Source organism: Dasypus novemcinctus, chromosome 16 (genome assembly GCF_030445035.2).
Source record: "Dasypus novemcinctus isolate mDasNov1 chromosome 16, mDasNov1.1.hap2, whole genome shotgun sequence".
Taxonomy (NCBI): Eukaryota; Metazoa; Chordata; class Mammalia; order Cingulata; family Dasypodidae; genus Dasypus; species Dasypus novemcinctus.
Window position 1 is genome coordinate 30,920,915 of NC_080688.1, and position 13,330 is coordinate 30,934,244.

General features: G+C 35.5%; 1 protein-coding gene across 32 annotated transcripts in view; it reads left to right on the plus strand.

The window, feature by feature from the left end:
- The window catches only part of DLGAP1 (DLG associated protein 1), a 1,067,602-nt gene that overhangs the window by 150,298 nt on the left and 903,974 nt on the right, over positions 1–13,330 (plus strand). For 8 of the 32 annotated variants that reach the window (XM_058277464.1, XM_058277454.1, XM_058277443.1 and 5 more), the window contains exon 3: positions 12,374–12,409. The exons of the other annotated variants lie outside the window; for them this stretch is intronic. The gene's annotated coding sequence lies outside the window, so the exon portion shown is untranslated. The remainder of the gene's footprint in view (positions 1–12,373; positions 12,410–13,330) is intronic. 32 annotated transcript variants of the gene reach the window in all.

Consider the following 13,330-nt stretch of genomic DNA (forward strand, 5'->3'; position numbering starts at 1 on the left):
TTTACAAAGTTCGCAAATTAGGTATAAAGAAATCAAAGAGCAAGACCAACTCTGTTATTGCTGTTATTCTTTTTTTAGCTCTTCTATCTTATGGTGCACAAAATATCTTCCATTCTATTTTCTATAAGAAGCACACAATTTTGTTTTTAAGTATATGACAAGATTGTGCAAAATTGAGAGTTGCTGTAAGTAATTACTGAACATGATGTGTCTAATCAAAATTAATGCCCTAATGTATCTTGTTAACAGTACACATATGAGTTAAAATTTCAACTGCTATCTAATATGCTTTTTCTGTCTATTGAATCACAACTTACTAGTTACCTCCTACTCTTCCTTCAGATTGTGAAAGAACACTTTCTCCGGAAGCCTAATCTAATTCAGTCTACTTCAATTTTGCTATAGGCTTTCATAGAGCTGTGCTCATTTTTCTTTATGGGGCTTCTTTCTATGTATATTAGTAGTTTATTGAGGAATTTCTGTCTTCCCATTGAATTATCAGCTCCTTGAGAGCAAGTCAAAGGAAACCTGGAATGGTTTTATTAATGTCAAACGAAGTAGAGTGTAGAGTTACCAAGGAAAATAGGGACATTTCATAATGATACAGAGGTCAATTGATCAAGAAATCATAACAGTCCTAAATGTATATGCTCCTACTAACAGAGGCTCCCATCACAAAAAGCAAAACTTCTTATAACCAAAAAGAGAAATAGACAAATTCACAATGAGAGTTGTAGAATTCAATGCTCCAGTCTCAGAAACTGATAGAAAAAGTGGAAAGTCAGTAAGGGTGTAGAAGACCTTAACAAAAACTGTCATCTAACATGACTTGCTTTAAATTTATAGACAACTACATCTAACACCACCAGAATATACACACACAACATTCATCAGGAAAGTATAAGTTGGACCATAAAATAAGTCTCAATAAATTTAAGAGCATCTGGAAATCTCCATTACTGGTAGAAATGCAAAATGGTATAACTCTTTTGGGAAAACAGTTTTACATTTTCTCATAAAGTGAAGCAAACGTTTACCATGTGGCCCAGCAATCCTTCTATGAAATATCTCTCCAAGAGAAATGAAAACATAGGTTTACACAAGGCTACTATTCAAATATTCTTGGCAGTTTTGTTTATAATAGTGAAAAACTGGCAACACATCAAATGTCCATCAACTGGTGAACAGATAAACAAATTATGGAAAATGAATATGATGAAATGCTACTCAGCTATAAAGCAGAGGAGATTACTGATTGATACCACCACATGGATGCATCTAATCATTTTGCTAATTGAAAGAATTCAAACAAAACACTGCATACCGTATGATTCCATTTATATGAAATTCTAGTAAAGGCAAAACTATAGTTATAGAAAGCAAAACAGCTGTTCCTAGGACCTGGGTGTGGGGTAAAACTAATGGCTGCTAATGGGCACAAGAGAACTTTCTGTGGTACAAAATATATGCTATAACCTGAATGAAATGGTGTTTATGCAAGCACATATGTATTACACAAATTACTAAATTGTATTTGTACAATTGGTGAATTTTATTGTATTCAGTATTTAAATGAAATTCAAATAGAACTGTTTGATCTACAGAAATCCTAAGCATGATCCATTATATATTTACAATATTGAGTTATTTCAAATTTTATTACTTGGTCTCTAAATTGCATCTAATATTCAAGTATTTAAAAGCTCTTAAATACTTAAAACTTTGTAGAGTAGAAAATATTGGGCAAATAGAATTTCTTAAAACAACATTGGGCTTCATGCATAAAAAAATTTTATTGAAAAATTGTTTCAAAGTATATACTTCATTTAGTGCTACTTCCTCATTTCATTACATAATTCTTAGAATCAAGGAATGTCCTAAGTGGTAAAATGTAGAAACTTCTTGCATCCGTTTCCACATTCTGATTAGTATTTTCAATTCTTGAGTCGGTTTAGTAGTTTCAGTGGTCTGCTCTGGTTTTTCAAGGTTTTTCAAGGTTTGCTCAAAGCCGACTTCGATGACTCAGTGAATATCAATTTTGGAAACCATGAGGGTCCTCACAGTCTGGTTCTAAAGTGTTTGTGGTCTGTGAGCATTTTACATTGAAGTGGCTAGAGATCAGCTATGAGAAGCAGCTCTGCTGTTCTTTGCAGAAGCTGTAAGGGTGAATGACAAACTGCCACTTCCCTGGGCTTGAAGCCCTGAGTCCTTTGCTGAGGTCCCAGCTCCTTGCGAGTAACTGAGGGCTTTCAAATATGAATATGAAGTCCAGCTACTGGTAAGATGAAAATAATGAAATAGCATAATACTTGTAATTATGTCATTTTTCTTATGGCTAACCCAGCTTGATCCTGCATTAATTATTTCCACGAGCACTTTTTTGTGAATATTACATAGTTATAAATTTATAGAGAATATTAAATGCTGACAGTCCTGGGGGATCTCTCATTTCATTTCTGCATATTAAAAAATGATATTTTTATTATCTATAATAGACTGCATAATCCTCAAACTAAGAGATGAGGAAAAGTGACTGATGACATTGGTTTTTAAAAACATTTTTCTTTTAGGAATGATTGCAAAGTTAATATATATTTTTTCAACCATTATCATCAAGCATTATTTACTCAAAAATGCCTATTTTCCATCCTGAAATTCTGGAATTAAAGCTGCCATAGAACTTATTTTCATATTAGCACCCAGAAAGACTTCTTTAAATTTCATAAAACACAGTAGATACAAGGGGAGCAGATCTTTGGTAATTTTTCACCTCCCTTAACATTTGAGAATCATGATTTACCCTTCTGTAGAAATCATATGAGTTTTCTTTTTGCAGTGATATTCCTGTATGCATATACAAGTGTGTCTGTATATATATGTATGTACGTATATTTGTAATTAGGGTTTCTGCAGATATTTTTATTTAAAAGCTCAGAAAGGGCAACTTTAAATTTATCATAAATGAGGGCAAGAATGGATTAAAATAATAGCTTTTGATTGCATTTTCAAGGGAGAGAGAGAGGGGTCTGGGGCACATTGGTTACACAGTTCCATATTTGACAGATCTCCGGTTGGCTTTATGTATTTGCCTCCCACTCAGCTTGCTACTGCTTTGGCTAAGAGAGAGTGTATTGTGGGGGTGTGCTCAAGAGAACAAGAAAATTGCAACTCTTGAGACTATAACAGAATTGTCATTTATTGAGCTACAATGAAATGTACCTTTAATTTAAAAAAGAAAACCTTTAATGAGTAGGTCCTCTTCACTTGTCCAGCTCAAATGTATCTAGAAAAGTTAAAAGGAGTTTAGCACATAGGCTTCTTTCTCCATATTTAGAGTTGTTAGGGTCACTTCCTCTAGCCCACTAGCTAAAAATGACATAAACAGCTGTAAACATAGCAGGAGGAAAGAATAGTGGAAATATAAACAGTTACACAACGTCTCGCTTTGTCTTTCTTCTGTTTCCCTTCAAAGCATGCTGTATTTAGGAGGGGAAACATGCCTCTTGGAGCTTCCACTATGCTCCCATAATGTGTCTGAAAGTGATTCTTCTGGAATTTACTTAACACTTGATAATTACATATTTAAGGGACAGCGTGAGTAGTAAAGAAATGGTGGAAAGTGGAAGGGGAGGAGAAACTGCATGGGTGGAGGTCCCTCTGGGAGTGGGAGGGTTTGAGACCCGAGAAGTGGTGGCTGGTTGGCCTCAGATTCAAGAATATCTCCTCTGCTGTAACCAGCAGGGGAAAGGCAAAGCCATACATAGAGGAGTGGGAGATATCGAAATTTCCTCCATGTGCTACTTGTTCTGTTTCTAAAATTCAAATATTATTTTCTTGTTTTGAAACTTTCAATGACTATTCCCTAAAGTATGTAATTCAAATACATGGTTGCTGTGTTAATTACATAAATGGCCAAAGTTCCCATCACTTTTTCCTTATCCTGACTGGATTTTAGTTGGGGTTCTCTAGGGAAACAGTCCTGACAGGAGATATCTGTGAATAGTATGAGATTTTATAAAATTGTCTCACGCAACCTTGGGGATCCACAAGTCCAAATTCCACAGTGCAGGCTGCAAGCCAGGGACTCTGATAATAGCCCTCAGTGAGTTCCCCAGGAGACACTGTCTGTCTGAAGTAGAGATGGGAATTCTCTGAATGTTAAAATCCTGGTATCTGCCCTCTGATTTATTAATATGCCTATAATAGAGCTTGTCTCATGTACTTGTTTATTCATTTGGGACCCCAAAACTGGACTATTCACTACTTTGTCTTTTAATTCTTATATTCTTAGTACCTGTTGTCATGTAACATGATTAGACACCCACTAAATGTTTAAATTTGAATATACAAAAGAAAATAATTTAAGACAATGTACTCATCACATTTACAAAGCTCAGAAAAGTATTAAGAGCTCTGTAATATGATACTTTAATGATCTGTACTGTTTCAGAAATTACATATTCATAACATTAAACTTTTGAAAGAGGTAACTTTAATAAAATAAGCACATTAGATATTTTAAAAAATAAAAAAGATTCAGTCTTGAGTCAAAAACTTCTGTATTATCTTAACCAGTGGACCTGTAAAATGTTTTTTTAATCTTATGTCCTCCTCTCAATTGTTCTATTTTAATTTATTGAAATATATCATTCATACATAAACATACATAAACAATAAATGTATAACAGTCATGAACTTATAAAACAAACATATATAATATCAAACAAACATATATAACATCTCACCCTATCACCAGTAACTTGCATTGTTTTTAAACCTTTTAAACTAATGATTAAAGAGCATTGTCAAAATATTACTACTAAACAAAATATTTTCCCCTAACCAATCTGATTATTATTTTTATATCATTTATATATGAACATACATAAACAATTAAGTGTATAGTAAAAGTTGGAAACTTACAAAGCAAACATTTATAAAATCATACAGGGGTCCCATACATCAACCCTCTACCGATACCTTGCATTGTCCTGAGACGTTTGTTACAAATTATGAAACAATATTGTCAAAATCTTACTACTAATCATAGTTCTTTTCTTACATTTGGTGTGTTTTTCCCCCAACCCACCCTATTATTTTTAAATATATTTTTTATGACAGAAGTTGTAAACTTATAAAACATTCATGCCACATGTGCAGAATTCCCAAACAACACCCCTCCATCAACATATCACAATGTGGTGTGTCATTTGCTACAGATAAAATAATATCATCTGATTATTGCCATGTCCATAGTGTACATTTGGCTCACATTGTCCATACTGCCTCAGTATCAACACAGTACATCTTTTGCATAAATGCAAGAATATTATATTATTACTACAACCACAGTTCATAGGTCACTCCAGCTGTATTTTTCCATGCTTCTCCACATTCCCACCACCCTGCAGTAGTGATATACATTTGCTCTAGCTCACAAAGGACACTTTTGCATCTGTACCATCAACCACAGTTCTCACCCACCTCTTGGTTTACTGTGTTATCCAGTTCCTAGATTATTCTCAAGCATTTGTAAAATGTTTTTGTTACTAATAATAAACATAACTCAAGACCTGAGTCATAATAGATTTTTTTTTCTGAGTACTTCCCTTATTTATGCAAGTTAGTTCACTAAAGTATTGAAATATGGTGATTTTACAGAAAAGTCTCTCTGTGAATATTGTAATTGGACTTTTTGCTCTGACCTGTTCTCTCATACATAGAAAGCAATTCCACATCATGAAAGAATAAACTCACATTGAAAATTGGTTAATATATTGTTTTAGACTCAACTTGCACTTGAATGGGTCTTTATTTAAATAGTGTATTATAACTTTCAGATTTCTTACCATCTTTCATGCACTGCTGTTTCATGGTTCAACAGTTCAACTCTTAATATTTCTTTTTCTTTATAGATGTTTGTTTATTCTGCTGTGTTAAGCAATAGCAAATGCACTGAATTTTCCTTCAAATTAAAAATGGTGAAACTGTAAGGTGAATCTTGTTTTACTACCTGAAATAAGAATCCTGGTAGTGTTTGAGCCATTTGTCATATTTGGATGCTATAATGTATACCTAGGTCTTCCTCTTTTTAATATCACTTTCTCATAAGTAGAGTAATATTCCCTTTAAAAAAGAAAACAGTTCTTTTTATATATTTTATTTCCTGTTCTCTACCTGCTCAGCTGAAACAGCTAAGGTTCGGGTTTGATTACTTTTAGGTTTGAATTCAAATTATGCTTCAGTTTTCTGCCTTTCTCCCTTATTCCATATCTGCACTTGAGGTTCTGGAGAGAAACATGAGAGATACTTAGCTAAAAACAATATCATGGATGAATAGGGAGTATGCAACTCACTTTTGTGAGCTTGTAAACTCTCAAACTTTTTAATATCGGCAAATTCCATGAAAGAATCATTTATGAAAGAGAGACCAGGGAACCATGTTTTACCTCCAAATCTTTCACCCCTAACTCCAGGAAGAATTATTATTACAGCACGAACTATGATCTGTTGTTGTTAGAGTTTTCAGGATACTACACTGAGTTAAATTTCCAAAGGTAATTCCATGCCATGATACCTTGAAAATCATAATAGTTTAAAACAATTACTGGGGAGCAGATGTAGCTCAGTGGTTGAGCACATGCTTCCCACATGTGAGGTCGCAGGTTCAATGCCCAGTACCTCCTTACCAAAAAAAAAAATTACTGTGTACCTAATTTTTCTGTATCATAATGTGATCGATGATGGCCTGTCAAATGTTATTAGGGCAGGACAAGCTTGTAGCAAGTCCAGTCCAGTGGGCAGAACATGTCACTTGGAAAGGATGGTAACAGATGAAGAAGAATCATGTAAGAAGGTGACTGCATCCTTAATAGAGATCAGAAAATAATGTAAAGGTGTCCTAACAGGTACTAAAGCATGGTAGTGAGGAATCTAAGGTCAATAGTGTTACCATTAATTTGTGAAAAATAGGTAAGCACATGGAGTAATCTTTATCCCCTATACTCTTTCACATTTTGTGTGGAGATATTAAAGCCTAGCCAGATTTCAAAATAGGCGAGTGGCCTCCTCAGCTTCTGGAGTCCATGTCTAATGTATCAATACCCTAGGCCAGCAGTCTGGGGTATTGGTCTTGAGACAAGGTTGGCAGGGGAAGGGTGGGAGAATGGTTGGTAGAAAATGCCAAAAGAAATGCCTGGATTCCTGGGTGGGGGAGGGGAAACATAACAAGTCAAGGCCCTTGACCTAAATAAACTAGAAACTCATAAGAGTACACAGAAAGGGAGAAAATTCATGGATCCAGTGACCAAGCAGTGTTCACAAGCAGTGAAAGCAAGTGCTGTAGAGTGTAAATATTCAGCTCTAGCACCTGAAATCCTTCCTGCATATCGTCAGGATTTAACTGCACCCGTGCAAAGAAGAGTTTTCAGAGGCAGGGGACTGTGCAGAGGCTGAGATGGGATATCAGTGGGCTCCATCCTTGTTGTCTTCTTTGCTTGGAGACCTTTCCCCTCATCTGTGGTCCTGCAGGGCACAGTCATAACAGGAGAAGAGAACTGTATACGATTGCACCAAGGTGCCAGTCAAAGCTGGGTAACTGCACCTGATTCCTGTTGTTGTGTTGGGGATTGGATCACACCTCCACCAAAGGCATGTTCCAGTCTTAACCCCATCCTGTGGACGTGAAGCCATTTGTAAATAGCACTTTTGGACATGCTGTTATTAGGGACCATGAGGCCAAACTGAATGAGGGCAGGCCCTTATCCAATGTGGCTGAAGTCCATATAAGCAAAAGAGATTGGAGATGGAAGCAGAAAGCAGAAGTAGTGGAAGCCACAAGTAAGAAGCTGAGAAGAAGGCAGATCATCACATGATGGAGAAACCTCAGGACCGCAGCAAGCAAGCACGTGAACACCATAGACTGGTAGACAGCATGGCCTGTGGAGACCTTGGTTTTGGACTTCTGGCCCCCAAAACCATGAGGCAGTAAATATCTCTTGTTAAGCCAACCCATGTATGGTATTAAAATCATAGCAGACCTGGCAAGCTAAAACAGACTGTCTCCATTTCCCATATCAAACCTGTACTAGCACTTTACTAGAGAATGGGGAGTGGAGATAAGAGCCACTTGTTTTTCATATTGTACGTCTGTGCATAGTAAATAGAACTTATGGTATTTTCATATCCAATATACATTTTAAACAGTAAATGGTTATTTCCTATGATGCCTATGTGAGATTATTTTTGTTATTACTCTCAGAGTGCACAATGCTAGGTAATATTTATAGATAAATAAGCATTAGCAGTCCAAAACTGATGAAAAATATTTAGATGAGAATACCAATATGACGGGCCCATTTGGGCATAGGAAATATGCTTCTTCTGTTTTCCCTTCAATCCCTCTTATTTTCAAAGAGCAGAAAAAGGGGTCATATTTGCAATGGAAGCTTTGTAAAAAATTTTTCTTTCTTGTATCGTTCCTTCTATGCTTTTCCCTGTGTGTTTTTACCAAGTAATTATGGGACAGTTGTTTGTCACATATTTAGTAGCTACAAATCCCAATCATATCCCATCAGCTCTTCAGTCCATTAAATGTGAAATATCAGTTCATCATCCAATCAGTATTTATTGAGCACCTACTATGTGCCAAACACTGTGCTTCCTTACTCATTCTTGCTTCAGTGTTAAAAAATTATGAGTCAAAAAGTGTTAGAGAGACACATAATCTGAATTTTTAAAAAATTGTATAGTATTATTAATTTTTCCTTGATACCTCACACCTGGACTGAATTAACTCCCATTAGTTTAACTTGGAAAATCACTTTATTTTAAATTGAATTGACCTTTGGATTAATTTAAATGGTATAATTGCATTGAACTTGGTAATTGAAAGAATAATAAATGGCTTTCCAATGCCTAATATGGTAGGAGCTAACTGAAGGACTATGACTTTTCCCTTCTTATACAAAGAATTTAAGGTAATTTACAGTTTTAAAACTCTTGTAAATCAATATAATTAGAGATTGTTAAAAAGACAAATAAAAAGCTAATTAACAGAAAAAAGAAGAAAATTGCTAAGTACCAGGGATGTTTGTTATTGCAGGAAAGAATTTAATTCATTGCTAGACTTATAGGCAGCAACGTGGTAGTGTATATAGTCCATTTTATCAGTTTAAAGTATGTAGGTAACAATAATAATAAATAATTTAAATTTCAGTCATCATAGGCCAGGTACTGTTGTAAGATGTTTGTATTTTTGTATAAGTTAATTCTTACAACTCTTAAGATGTTTATGACTATTGCCCCACTTTTACAGAGGTAAAATTGAGGGTAAGTATTTTGTCCAGCTAAGTGGCAGAGTTAGAATACCAACCATAGCAGTTCAACTACAGGTGTGTGCTCATATACATACCCTCAAATTATCAAGTTAATGATTATAATATGCATAATATAATTATAAAATTAGGGTTTTGAGAAAAAATAGATATTTGTCATCAGATAAGTATTTCTTATAGTGTCCCTCCATAAGCCCTAGAGGAATAACATTGCTTTAAATTATTGAAATCAGCATTTTTTTCTTTATTTCTGTAGATGCTGGATATTTAATTTATCTTCTCTTGTCAACTGCCTTTACATATCTTTGATCATTTTTTTTCTCTCTCTTCACCACACTCTCATGCTTCATCCCACTAAAAGAATGGCTTCGTTTTAGATCATATCCATTCCCAAGACTCCGTTTCCTGGTTGTCTTCATTTATTCATTTGAGAAATAGTTGTGTGTCTTCTGGATCTGGGTACTGGGCTATGTACTGCGGAGACAATGGGCAGTGACACCAATGTGCTTGGTTGTTTACCTTTATGAAGCTTCTATTTTAGAGGGAAAGACAGGCTGTAAGTCACTAATTACAAAGTTAATTAATTAATTACAATTAGAGAAGTACTATGAGATTATAAAGTCAGGTGACTCTATGTAGTTGGGGTAATTGGGGAAGACTTTGAGGAAGTAATGTTTGAGTTGAAAAATAAATGAGAATAAGAAAAGTTACACAATTTTAATTTGGGAAGTTATAGAGGCTCACAAAATCATATTAAGTCTTCATAGAGCAGTTATTGCTTGGTTTATCCTTCCAGATATCCTTTCTCAGATCATGCTGCATTATTATGTGATATGTATTGTCCTCCAACTTACCCAACTCTGAATCATTTTGATGCTGTTGCTTAAAATTTAGCTAACATGCAGACACTTGAAAAATCTGCTTCCAGATTTTCTTTCTATATGCATGAGGAAGGTTTTTTTCCTGCCAACAAAGATTCCTCTTGTCTCCCCACTTTCCTTTAGAATTTGCAGGGTTAATCAAAGGTTTCTGACTCTGGCTTCTGAAACTACTAGCTTTACCCTTGGCGGAGAAGAATGGCTCCCCATCTGGCTTCTGGAGATTGTTCTCTTGGACTACAGTTTTCTTTCACACATTGTCTTATCCATCCTGAAAGTCTTCTAAGCACTGCTCTAGGCCAGTTCTGTTCACTTCTTTGTTAACAGCTTGTCTTTATTTTTAGAGTCCTAACCTTTGATGAAGTTTCCCTTGTTACCTATTCTTTCTTATTTTATTACTGTGTACATCAGCCAAAGGGGTTCTGATGCAAAGTATCAGAAATCTGTTGGCTTTTATATTGGGTGTTTATCTGGGGTGAAAGCTTACAGTTATAAGGTCCTGAGGGGTCTAACTCAAGGTACCATAAGAGGTACTTTCTCACCCAAGTCAGCTGCTACGTGTTGAAGCAGGATGGTGGGTGATCTCTTTAAGGGTTCAGCCTTCCTTCTCTCAGCTTACATCCTGGCCTAGGGCTTGATTGTTTCTGGGCTCAGCTGCAGACTCTCTCTCTTCCTGGGGATGCAGGATCGAAGTTCTCTCCTCTGCCCTGTCTATGGAGCTCTCTCTCTCTTTCTGTGTTATCTTCTTCTGAGTGAGTGACCGTTTATATCAGCCCACCAAGGAGACAGGGACTCAGGACTGACATGGTTGAATCAAAACTCCTAAATTGATTTAGTCAAGTGAACTTAGAGCTTTAGGATTTAATGCAGTCAAAGGGTATTACACCCAGAGGAAAGACAAGTTTACAAACATAATCCTTCTCCTTTTCAGGGTTCGTAAATAATATCAAACTGCCACAATTACCATTCTAAGTGCCGTCATTTCAGGAGCCTGTCTGCTGGTTGCCTTCTTGCTCTCACCGCGCAGTGTGTTACCTCTTTCTGTTCAAAAGAAAGCCGGTGAATTTCCATATCTCCTCTCCAGATTGCTTCAAAGTCAGAGTCTATCTGCAGAAATAGTGATGGCCCCCTTGTGCTGAATTCTTAGTCTTTCCAGCTCAAGTTTTCAGCTTCAATGAACTTCCATAGTTTTCTCTAATACCGCATTTGAGGGCCCCTACTAAAAAGAAAATCCTTTTAAAATTACAGTTTTGAATAATAAAAATATACTCACCTGGTCAAAATGTACTTCTCTCAGATATCTAGCATGACTAATTCCTCTCTTTCTTTAAGTCCTTTGGTTCAGATCCTTTCTCACTGATACCAACTATGAGCACCCTACGTAGAGTTACAGTTGCCCCAACTCTCTCCCCAGTACTCTCAATCCACCTACCCCTCTTCTATTTTTTCCTTTATTCAGTGACACACATTGCTTTCTAACCTACTATAAAAGTTTCTTATTTGTTACTTTGTTTATTTTCTGTCTTCTGATGCTAGAGTGTGAGCCCCATAAGGGGAGAATGTTTTTCTCTGTTTTGTTTATTGATGTTTGCCAAGCACCATGAACATTGCAATCAATAAATATTTGTTGGATGGTTGAATACAACCTACAGAAAACATAGCAAGCATACCTTCCAGTACAAGAAAAGGTGGATGATTTTTTAATAGCCTTCGGAAGGCCAAGTAAGAAATAAGTAAAGTGAGGAAGTACCATGGAGGAGCACAACTTAAGTTACTTTGGTGTGTGCATGCATGCATGTTTGTGTAGCTATTACCTAGATGTTTCAATAGAGGTTTGATTAGTAACAATTTTTATTTTATTACCTAAACAAATATCCAAGGACATTGTTGTACTTAAAAAATCTTTTAAGTTTAATAAAAATAAACATTGATATGGAACTAATTATACCAAAGTCATTTAATCAGTATGAGGTTAAAAAGGAAATGTTTTAAAATAAAACTGATATATGTCGCAATTTTTTTTTTTTTTTTTTTGAGGTATTGGGGGCTAAGGATTGAGCCCAGGACCTTGTAGTGGGAAGCCAGCACTCAACCACTAAGCCACACTGGCTTCCCTGAGTTGGTTTTTCGGTTTGTTTTTCTTGTTTTTTGTTTTTTCAGGAGGCCCTGGACACTGAACCTGGGACCTTCCCTCTGGTAAGTAGGTGCTCAACTGCACGAGCCATATCTGCTTCCCTATTTTTAAAACATAGTTTTTGTCTGGAATTTTATGATTCAAATCAATTTTTCAAAATTGAAGTATCTCCTTATGTAGTGAAATTTAAGCTTTGTTTAGAGAGGTAATAGGGCGTAGAGGTAAGATGTTAGACTCCAGAACCTGTCTTCTTTTAGTTATAAGACAGTGGATAAGTTAAAAACAAACAACAGATCTCTCTGTGCCTAAGTTTCCCCATATTTAAGACTTGATTTTATATATGTAACTCACCTGGAACAGGGCCTGTCAACATATTAAGCACTTTGCATACACTCTTATTACTGAATTATCCCTGACCACAACTTTTATGAAATTAACATCATTGAATCTAGAGAACACTATATCTATGATTCATATATAGAATTAAGTACCAATAATACATTGCTAAAGTGTTCAAGAAGAGAAAATTCTAAATGATAGACTCATGGCCTATAATTTTTGGTGTTGGAATTAATATAGAAATCTCAAGAAGAAAATAAACAGAAGTTGACTTTAATTTAGCCCCTAGACTATTTAAAAAAGAGTTGTAACAGACAGATATTTAAAACCCAGTATTATTATTTCACAAAAGCTGTTCACGTATATTGTAGTCAGTGTTATAGATAGAACCTTCTAAGGCATTCCTGGCCTTTTAGGCTTATTATCTAAATAAAGCAGACATGAGTGAAACAACCACTATAATTATCCCAGTGGGCACTCTCTAAAATAGTGAAGCTGATGTGTAAATTAGAAGGTCCTATGAATTAGGGGGTAAAATGATTTTGCTTTTTTCAAAGTTAAGCTATATGTAATATAATACCAAATAATTCTGTATCCAATAGCACTGAAAAATGTTTCTCAAATGGAGAACACTTACTTATCAA